Genomic DNA, 10,075 nt, shown 5'->3' with positions numbered 1-10,075 from the left:
GAGACACACCAACCATTTTCATTCACAAACAGGCCGTGTTTGAAGGGCTCAAAGCAGTAATTACCTGGTAATCTCATTCCTGTTTCTAAATAAACCCCGATATCCAAGTTACGTTGCAAGTATGAAATCTTCCATTTGGGTAACCATCATAAACTCCTTAAGGGGGGTGACTTTAACTAAACCTCCAAATCTCATAACAACTCTCAGGTGTGCTACATCCAACTTTTTCTCCCTGCCCTCTAATGTTCAGGATGCAAGAGGGTTTGGGTTCAAGACAGACTGTAGCAACCCCAGCAGCCAACATAATTTAAAAGGAAAGAAAACCGTATGAGAATTAAATGACCTGATAAAACCCCCATTTTATTATACTCCTAAGAATAAGATGTTTCTTTTCCAAAGATTTTTTTTCCAGTGATGTGAGGAGTTTACTGCAGGTCAGAAAGTTGTTGGTTCTGTGCTTATGTGAGATGTTCCTTAAAACAGAAGAGATTCTCAGTATCTTTAGAGTATTGCCAGGACTTTTCATCAGGTGGAAACCAGATTTTTTTTTGGAGGGGGGCGTTGTTTTGAAGGCTGACTCACTCTCCCCTCCTTTTGCTTGTAGATGTCACAAGGGCCAACCAAAGGAGATAGGAAGGAGCAGTTCTATTAGTGTCGTGGCTCTTTGCGTACAGTTTGGACCAAGTCCATGGCTTGTTTTTTGTGCATCACTTTCTTTAATACATTTTGTAGTTCCTTGGAGCCAATGGTACAGCTCTGCTTGTCTCTCTTGTTGCACTGGGCCTTCTCAGACACGTTGTTGTAGAACTTCCTTATGAAGGAGATCATCTTTCCCTTCGCTTTGGTTGATATAGGTATTTTGTCCCGATGCAGCCGACGCAGGACTTTAGAAATAAACTCATCATAAGGTCGCTTCAGACCTGGCTTTTGAGGCCCACCTAGTTTTCTCACCACCATCGTTCCCTGCTTGCCTTGTTTCCTACGTTGCTTTCTGCACTTTGGCAATGGCTTCCGTTGTGTTCTCTTCCTGCCTCTGGTCTGCTTCTTTCTCCTTGGAAGTCGAGTCCTACGCCTTGGTCTGCGAGCAGCAGCCATTGCCCCAATGTCTCCAAGTTATTTCAGTTTTTTCCACCTGAGAAAGCCAGTGTGGCTTTGAGTTTTGGTTTCACTTAGTGTCTGGTGCTCCAGTGCTCTTCATCCCACTGATGGTCTGCTGGTGTACTAAGAGATGCAAGTTCTGATGTAGGAAGGATGTCCAATCAGATTCCAGTACCTCATAATATACTTCCCGAGCTTTCTCTTTGCCAAGGGCCAACAGAAGACATTGTGACACCTTACTTGCTCATTGGCCCTGGGCAGGATCAAGATGAAACTCAAGCAGGGCCATGACAAGTGTTAATCAACCTTCACAGATCATAAAGGAGTGTTAATTTTTAGTTTCCAGAGCAATCCCCTAGGAATAAATAACTAAATTATTATGGTACAATGTTAGACATTTTTAAAAAGACACTCAAGTAGTAATATATAAATGTTAACCTTCTAAGAGCCTTGGTGGAGCAGTGGGCTAATGCCTCCTTAAGTAACACCAGCTGCCTGCAATTAGTGCAGGTTCGCATCCCACCAGGCTCAAGGTTGACTCAGCCTTCCATCCTTCCGAGGTAGGTAAAATGAGGACCCAGATTGTTGGGGGCAATTAAGCTGACTTTGTAATAATGCCGCTTGGGGTGTGTGTGAAAGCCCTAATATGCAGGCATATAGTACATAGAATGAAGGCTACTGCTAAGTTTGTAAGCCTCCCTGAGTCTTCGGAGAAGGGCGGGATATAAATGGAATAAAAAGAAAGAGGGTTGTGTTGTGATTCAGGGTCAGCCTGTGGGTTCGGCAGTTGGGTCGGACGATTCAGAGGAGGAGGGGGGGTGTTGGGGAGCCTGCAGAGGACAGCCCTGAGGCTTCGCAGAGCCCTCAGCCAGGCCCCTCCCATCTGGTTACGACGCAGACCCAGCTGTGTGAGCCTGACAGCATGGATGAAGATGACCCACAGCTGGCCCTGTTCAAGGACGCCCGACGCAGGAGGCAGTCAATCAGGAGTAAACAGAGGAGAGCAATGGGGCACCTCGGAAGGAGGCAGAGAGAAGCTACGCCTTGAACTGTTTAAAAGGGGAATGTGTGGGAGGGCTGGTTTGCTGAAGGCAACCGTTTGAATAGCTCCTGTTTCATGGTTCATGTTTTTGTTTTGCTCTGTTTGCTCTGTTCCAGCCTCTTGCCTTTTTGTAAAGGGGTTGTCCCTGCCTTTTCTGCAGGGCCGGTAGTAGGCTGGTACAGAACAGGTTGTACTTTCTGTTTGAATCAAGAATGACTTGCAAGCAGAACATGAGTTTGATTATTGAATGATGTTCTTACCCTGGACTTCTTTCAAAGTTCCGGCTGCAAATTTCATTCTGCTTCAGAACTGACCTAGAAATCCAAATTGCAGGCTAATATTTGAAAACAGAATAAAACATCCCTTATTTTACTGACAGGCAACATTGTTTAATGCTGTTTTCCCTGATTCTAAGACTTCCTGAGCATATTCAATGAAAAAAGTGAAATTATTATATTTCTAAAAACATCCATGCAGCTCTGGAAAGACTGAGTGGAAAGATATTTCTATGAAAGTGCCGTATTTTTCCGTGTATAAGATGCTATTTTTTCCTGCAAACACCCTGTTCAAAAATCAGGTGCGTCTCATACAAGTGCAGCCTCTTATACACAGAAAAATAATGGTAACCTCTGCAGTCCAGGGCATGCCAGTGTAGGTTGCCATGCCGCCTGGTGCAGGTGTCCAGCCCCTGTGGGCTTGCCACTAACGGGAGTGGGGAGGAGGCAAGATCAGCGGCCGGCCAAACTTCCGGATTTGCCAGCTCAGCTGTTCGGCACTCTGCCAAACAGCTGATCAGCACGGAGAAACCTGCATGACAGAGTGTCTTATACAAGGGTACATCTTATAGACGGAAAAATATGGTAATATCCCTGTACACTATGCAAAGTTTTTACTTGAGCTAAACTTTGTGTGAGACCCCTCCCATCTTTGTTTAGAAGAGCCGGGAAGACCTGCCTTTTCACTCAGGCCTTTGGTGTGGGAGAATAAGACCCCTTATTTCATCATGTGTGCCATCTTTTATCTTTACTTTTTTATTTTATTGAACTTTATTTTACTGTACCGTGTTTCCCCGAAAATAAGACCTGGTCATATTTTTTTTGCCTCCGAAAGAGTCACCAAGTCTCATTTTGGGGGGATGTCTTACCCACATAGCTTAGGACCGCCGCAGCCAGGCTTCCCATGCACCAACATCTGCCTCACCTCGCCGGCCTACTTCTTCTGTGGCCGCTCACATACACTGCCCCCAGCCTCTGTTTTGCTAGCAGAGGCCTTCAGGAAACAAGCTTCTGATTGACACGCGTGGCTCCCCCCGGCCTCCATTTCACCGTCAGAAAGGCCTCTGACAGCAAAACGGAGGCCAGGGGCGCCACATGTGTCAATCCGGAGTTCGTTTCTTGGCTGCAGAGGCCTTTCCTGAAGGCCTCTGCCAGCAAAAAAGAAGTGACACGTGCAAGGAGCAGCAAGCGGCCTCAGAGGTGGGCCAGTGAGACAAGGCAGGTGTCAGGGGGTGGGAGTCCTGGCTGCAACTGTCCTGAGGTAAGTGGGTGCAGGGCACGTGGGCCAGGTCCACCCCCAATCCCCACCCTAGCTTGATTTTTATCTGTGCGCCTTCCCCCACCCCGTGCAACCAGGTGCAATGGAGTGGGCAGGATCTTAAGCATGGCTTATTTTTGGGGTAGGGCTTATATTGGATACACATGTAAAAATCAAGTTAGGGCTTATTTTCAGGGAAACACAGTAGTCGTTGAGTCATGCAGCATACTTGTTTAATAAATTATTGTTTGTCACACAGTCAGCCACATATTCAGACTGCATTTGGAATTTTTGTCCACCTACTGAGTCCTTCCCAAGGACCTGGGACAGGCAGATACGAATGTTTGATTAAGTTAACAGTATTGTCACAGAATGTAAGCTGTTCCAAGTAAAGCTGCCTTTTGCAATTAACTGACGATGAAGTTGTCAATGCTTGTTGTTGTTGTTAGTTGCGAAGTCGTGTCCGACCCATCGCGACCCTATGGACAATGTTCCTCCAGGCCTTCCTGTCCTCTACCATCTTCTGGAGTCCATTTAAGCTCACGCCTACTGCTTCAGTGACTCCATCCAGCCACCTCATTCTCTGTCGTCCCCTTCTTCTATTGCCCTCAATCTTTCCCAGCATTAGGCTCTTCTCCAGTGAGTCCTTCCTTCTCATTAGGTGGCCAAAGTATTTGAGTTTTAGCTTCAGGATCTGGCCTTCTAAAGAGCAGTCAGGGTTGATCTCCTCTAGGACTGACCGGTTTGATCGCCTTGCAGTCCAAGGGACTCGCAGGAGTCTTCTCCAGCACCATAGTTCAAAGGCTTCAATTCTTTGGCGCTCAGCCTTTCTTATGGTCCAGCTTTCACTGCCATACATTGCAACTGGGAAGACCATAGCCTTGACTATACGCACTTTTGTTGACAGGGTGATGTCTCTGCTTTTTAGTGTGCTGTCTAGATTTGCCATGGCTTTCCTCCCAAGGAGCAAGCGTCTTTTAATTTCTTGGCTGCAGTCCCCATCTGCAGTGATCTTGGAGCCCAGGAAAATAAAATCTGTCACTACCTCCATTTCTTCCCCATCTATTTGCCAGGAATTGAGAGGGCCAGATGCCATGATCTTGGTTTTCTTAATGTTTAGTTTCAACCCAACTTTTGCACTCTCCTTCTTCACTCGCAGCAAGAGGCTCTTTAGTTCTTCTTCACTTTCTGCCATTAGAGTGGTATCATCTGCATATCTTAGGTTGTTGATGTTTCTTCCAGCAATCTTAATTCCAACTTTTGATTCATCTAGCCCTGCCTTTCTCATGATGTGCTCTGCATATAAGTTAAATAGGCAAGGCGACAGTATACAGCCTTGCCGGACTCCTTTCCCAATTTTGAACCAATTGGTGGTTCCGTGTCCAGTTCTCACTGTTGCTTCTTGGCCCGGATATAGGTTTCTCAAGAGACAAATAAGATGGTCTGGTATGCCCATCTCTTTAAGGACTTGCCACAGTTTGTTATGATCCACACAATCAAAGGCTTTAGCATAGTCAATGAAGCAGAAGTAGATGTTTTTCTGGAACTCTCTAGCTTTCTCCATGATCCAGCGTATGTTAGCAATTTGATCTCTAGTTCCTCTGCCTCTTCGAAATCCTGCCTGTACGTCTGGTAGTTCTCGATCCACATACTGCTGGAGTCTAGCTTGCAGAATTTTAAGCATAACTTTACTAGCATGAGAAATGAGTGCAATGGTGCGATAGTTTGAACATTCTTTGGCACTGCCTTTCTTTGGAATTGGAATGTAAACTGATCTTTTCCAATCCTGTGGCCACTGTTGAGTTTTCCAAATTTGCTGGCAAATTGAGTGTAGCACTTTTACTGCATTGTCTTTTAAGATTTTGAATAGCTCAGCTGGAATACTGTCACCTCCACTAGCTTTGTTGTTGCTCAGCTTTTCTAAGGCCCACTTCACTTCACATTCTAGGATGTCTGGCTCGAGGTCAGTGACCAACTCATTGTGATTATCAGGGACATTAAGCTCATTCTTGTATAGTTCTTCTGTGTAATTTTGCCACCTCTTCTTAATCTCTTCTGCCTCTGTTAGGTCCCTGCCATTTTGGTCCTTTATCATGCCCATTTTTGCATGAAACGTTCCCTTCATCTCTCCAATTTTCTTGAAAAGATCTCTGGTCCTCCCTATTCTATTGTTTTCTTCTATTTCTTTGCATTGTTCATTTAAGAAGGCATTCTTATCTCTTCTAGCTATTCTTTGGAATTCTGCATTTAATTGGGCATATATTTCTTTTTCTCCCTTGCCTTTTGCTTCCCTCCTTTCCTCAGCTATTTGCAAAGCTTCCTCAGACAGCCATTTTGCTTTCTTGCATTTCTTTTTCTTTGGGATGGTTTTGGTTGCTACCTGTTGTACAATGTTGCGAACCTCTGTCCATAGTTCTTCAGGCACTCTGTATATCAGATCTAATTCCTTAAATCTATTTGTCACCTCTACTGTATATTCAACAGGGATATGATTTAATTCATACCTGACTGGCCTAGCGCTTTCCCCTACTTTCTTTAATTTAAGCCTAAACTTTGCAACAAGAAGCTCATGGTCTGAGCCACAGTCAGCTCCTGGTCTTGTTTTTACTGACTGTATAGAGCTTCTCCATCTTTGGCTGCAGAGCATATAGTCAATCTGATTTCTGTGTTGACCGTCTGGTGATGTCCATGTGTAAAGCCGTCTCTTGGGTTGTTGGAAAAGAGTGTTTGCTATCACCATCGTATTCTCTTGACAAAATTCTATCAGCCTGTGCCCTGCTTCATTTTGTACTCCAAGGCCAAACTTGCCTGTTATTCCAGTTATCTTTTGGCTTCCTACTTTAGCATTCCAATCTCCCATGATGATAAGGACATCATTTTTGGGTGTTAGTTCTATAAGGTGCTGTAGGGCTTCATAGAACCGGTCAATTTCATCCTCTTCAGCACTGGTGGTTGGAGCATAGACTTGGACTACTGTGATATTGAATGGTTTGCCTTGGATTCGAACTGAGATCATTCTGTCATTTTGAGGATTGTATCCCAGTATTGCTTTTCCTACTCTTTTATTGACTATGAAGGCTACTCCATTTCTTCTGAGGGATTCTTGCCCGCAGTCGTATACCTGATGGTCATCTGAATTAAATTCACCCATTCCTGTCCATTTTAGTTCGCTGATACCTAAGATGTCGATGTTTAGTCTTGTCATCTCTTGTTTGACCACGTCCAGCTTTCCTTGATTCATGGATCTTACATTCCAGGTTCCTATGGAGAAAAAATCTTTACAGCATCGGACTTTCCTTTCACCACCAGACATATCCACAGCTGAGCGTCCTTTCGGCTTTGGCCCAGTCGCTTCATTCTTTCTGGCGCTACTAGTACTAGCCCTCTGCTCTTCCCCAGTAGCATATTGGACGCCTTCCGACCTGAGGGGCTCATCTTCCAGCGTCATATCGTTTTGCCTTTTGGTACTGTCCATAGGGTTTTCATGGCAAAGATACTGGAGTGGTTTGCCATTTCCTTCTCCAGTGGATCACGTTTTGTCAGAACTCTCTGCTATGACCTTTCCGTCTTGGGTGGCCCTGCACGGCATAGCTCATAGCTTCATTGAATTACGCAAGCCCCTTCGCCACGACAAGGCAGTAATCCATGAAGGGGTTGTCAATGCTGATGGTGTTCAATTGGTAGTCCAGTTGTTTTGGGTGCGTATTACTATTGGTACTTCCCTTGCTTTCTTTTGCCACCATCGTTCTATTTCTATTTGCAGGTCTTTGTGTTTTATTATCTTCAATAGTTCTTTCTCTTCTCTTCTGCTGTTTCCAAGTGGTGCCACATCCACTATTCAGATTTTTTTCTTTCTTATCAACAATTATTATGACCGAGGAATGTTTCCACACTTCCAAAAATTACAACGAGTAGCAGAAATCATAATCTTTCCACATCTTGCTTATCATCCATCTGAAATTATGGATCTTGAAAGGGCATTGTCCCATGGCCAGAAGAGAACAAAGCTATGGGACACACACCAGTTATTTACAAGTAACATACTTAGCTCAATTTATACAACTAAAAAGAAACATAATAGGTCAGTATTGGAAGAAAGAGGAACTGCCGACTATAGAAGAATGGACTTTAAAGGTTTCTGACCTGGCAGAGATGGCAAAGATTTCGGCTTATTTGAAAGATCACTCGCAAGAACGTTATGTTATGGAGTGGAGAAAATGGATTGAGTATATCCAGAACAAATATAGGACTAAAAAGTTTCATGTAGCATTTGAATAAGTCTTCCTTTTCTTTTTCTTCTTTTTCCTTTTTTTCTCTATATATATTTAATATTATTAGTGTTTGTATTATCCTATATGAGCCAGAGAGTGATAGATTTTAGAGTTTATGGTTGTTAGTATATGGATGTTTATGATTGTTTTTTTTTATACCTTGTACTTAGCTCTGGGAAGTCGGGGGGGGGGGGGGAGGGGGAGGGGGAGAGGGGTAGGGAGGGAGGGAGAGGGGAGGGGGAGGGGGGACTGTTAAAGATAAAATGTATGTTAAAACTTTTCAATAAAAAAAAAGAAACACAAGGCAATAAAATTGGGAAAACTTTTGGATTAAAGGAAAAGATATCTGGACATCTAGCACTGAATCCATTTCAGATGCAAATAGTTCTTGACTTACTACTAGTTACTTGGCAACCATTCAAAGTTCCTACCTTAGGGCTAGTTAAAACTTTGATCTGAATTTCCAATGGTCATCCTCCGGTCATGTGACCACTTTGGGCACTACTAGGCGACACGGCTGCATTCACAGCCGTCTGCAGCATTCATGACCACATAATTACATTTTACAAAGGTTTTGGCTAAAATTGGCACTTACTTCTGGTTTTCGGCAAAACTGAAGCCACAGCAAATCGTTGGTTTGCTTAACAAGTACCGGTACTGCAAAAAAGATTGTAAAATTGGGTCAGATATGTAGGCTCCATTATGATCATGTCAGAACTCTTAAAACTAACAGCATGGAAAGAAAGTAATAAAATGTTCAAACTATGTAGGAAAAAAAATCCCTGTCCATCTAAACAGTAATTTCACCCCACAGTGAAAAGCATCTAGTCAAGCTGTATATTTGTACATACCAGCTCTGTTGTATGGCTGAGCATCTCCAGACTTCTAAAACTAGATAGAATTGTTTTGTTGCAAGTAACACTGTGCAGAATGATGACAAGAGGATCCTGAACTTACAACCTTTCATTTAGTGACAATTCAGTTACAACAGCACTTGTAACATGACTGGTCCTCACACTTACGACCATCACACCACCATGGTCACGTGATAAAAATCCAGGCGCTTGGCAACCAGCATGTATTCATGATGGTTGCATCGTTCTGGGCCATGTGATCACTGTTTGCTTCCCAGCCAACTTCCAACAAGTAAAGTTAATGGGTGAAGCTGGAGTCACTTAATAACTGCATGATTCACTTAACTGCAGTGATTCGCTTAAAACGATGGCAAAAGAAGTGGTAAAATCTGTGCTGGCATAGTGGCTAGAATACAGTATTGCAGGCTAATTTTGCCAACTGCCAGCAGTTCGATCCTGACCAGTTCAAGGTTGACTCAGCCTTCCATCCTTCTGAGGTCGGTAAACTGAGGACCCAGATTGTTGGGGGCAATAGGCTGACTCTGTAAACCACTTAGAGAGGGCTGTAAAACATTATGAAGCGGTATATAAGTCTAAGTGCTAAAATCAAGTATGACTCACTTAACAACTTCCCTGCTTAGCAATGTAAGTTCTGGTGCCGGTTGCGGTTGTAACTTGAGGACTATGATGCAATGTTTTCCTCTAAATTGCCACTTTTCATACATGCTACCATGTATGAAAGGCTGTGAAACTAACTCTTTGAAATGTGAGGTTCTGATAAAATCATTTAAATAATGAAAGCAGAGCTTGGTAGAAGTTATTGATAGTTAACAATGGTTAAAAATGAGACCATTATCTTGATTTCAAAAATGGATTCCGTGACTTTATACTTCCAGGCATCAATGTTAAAAAAAAAAAATAATACAGAAATATTGTTGGAAGATTGTGTCCTTTTCCACCTGAAAGGATATTACAGTTTACACCTTGCTCTTGTCAGGGCAAGGTTCCGACTCTTATGTCTTTCAGGGATCTTCAAACTTGGCCCTTTTATAACTTGTGGACTTCAACTCCCAGAATTCCTCAGCCAGTGTGCCTGGCTGAGGAATTCTGGGAGTTGAAGTCCACAAGTCATAAAAGGGCCAAGTTTGAAGACCCCTGTTCTAAACGGTAACTTCGAGTGAGAGTGGCTGTCACGACTTAGCTGGGAGTGTGGAAACAACCCGAACCTAGTCCAGGATGCGGAAGTTCTCACTCTGGTCGGGCTCGCGGTGGAAAGC

At 43.6% G+C, this 10,075-nt stretch overlaps 1 long non-coding RNA gene across 1 annotated transcript; it reads right to left on the bottom strand.

Annotated features, from left to right (window-relative positions):
* Positions 1-1,069: 1,069 nt before the first annotated feature.
* Positions 1,070-8,604, bottom strand: LOC308660910. Its single transcript, XR_014024838.1, has 3 exons — positions 8,540-8,604; positions 2,401-2,454; positions 1,070-1,453 (listed from the first exon to the last, which is right to left on the bottom strand). It is a non-coding gene; the product is annotated as an uncharacterized lncRNA (long non-coding RNA).
* Positions 8,605-10,075: the final 1,471 nt, after the last annotated feature.

This window comes from Vipera berus (assembly GCF_964194415.1).
Source record: "Vipera berus genome assembly, chromosome: 2".
NCBI classification, from domain to species: Eukaryota; Metazoa; Chordata; class Lepidosauria; order Squamata; family Viperidae; genus Vipera; species Vipera berus.
The sequence above is the reverse complement of the archived record's forward strand: the minus strand, read 5'-3'. Positions and strand labels throughout refer to the sequence as shown.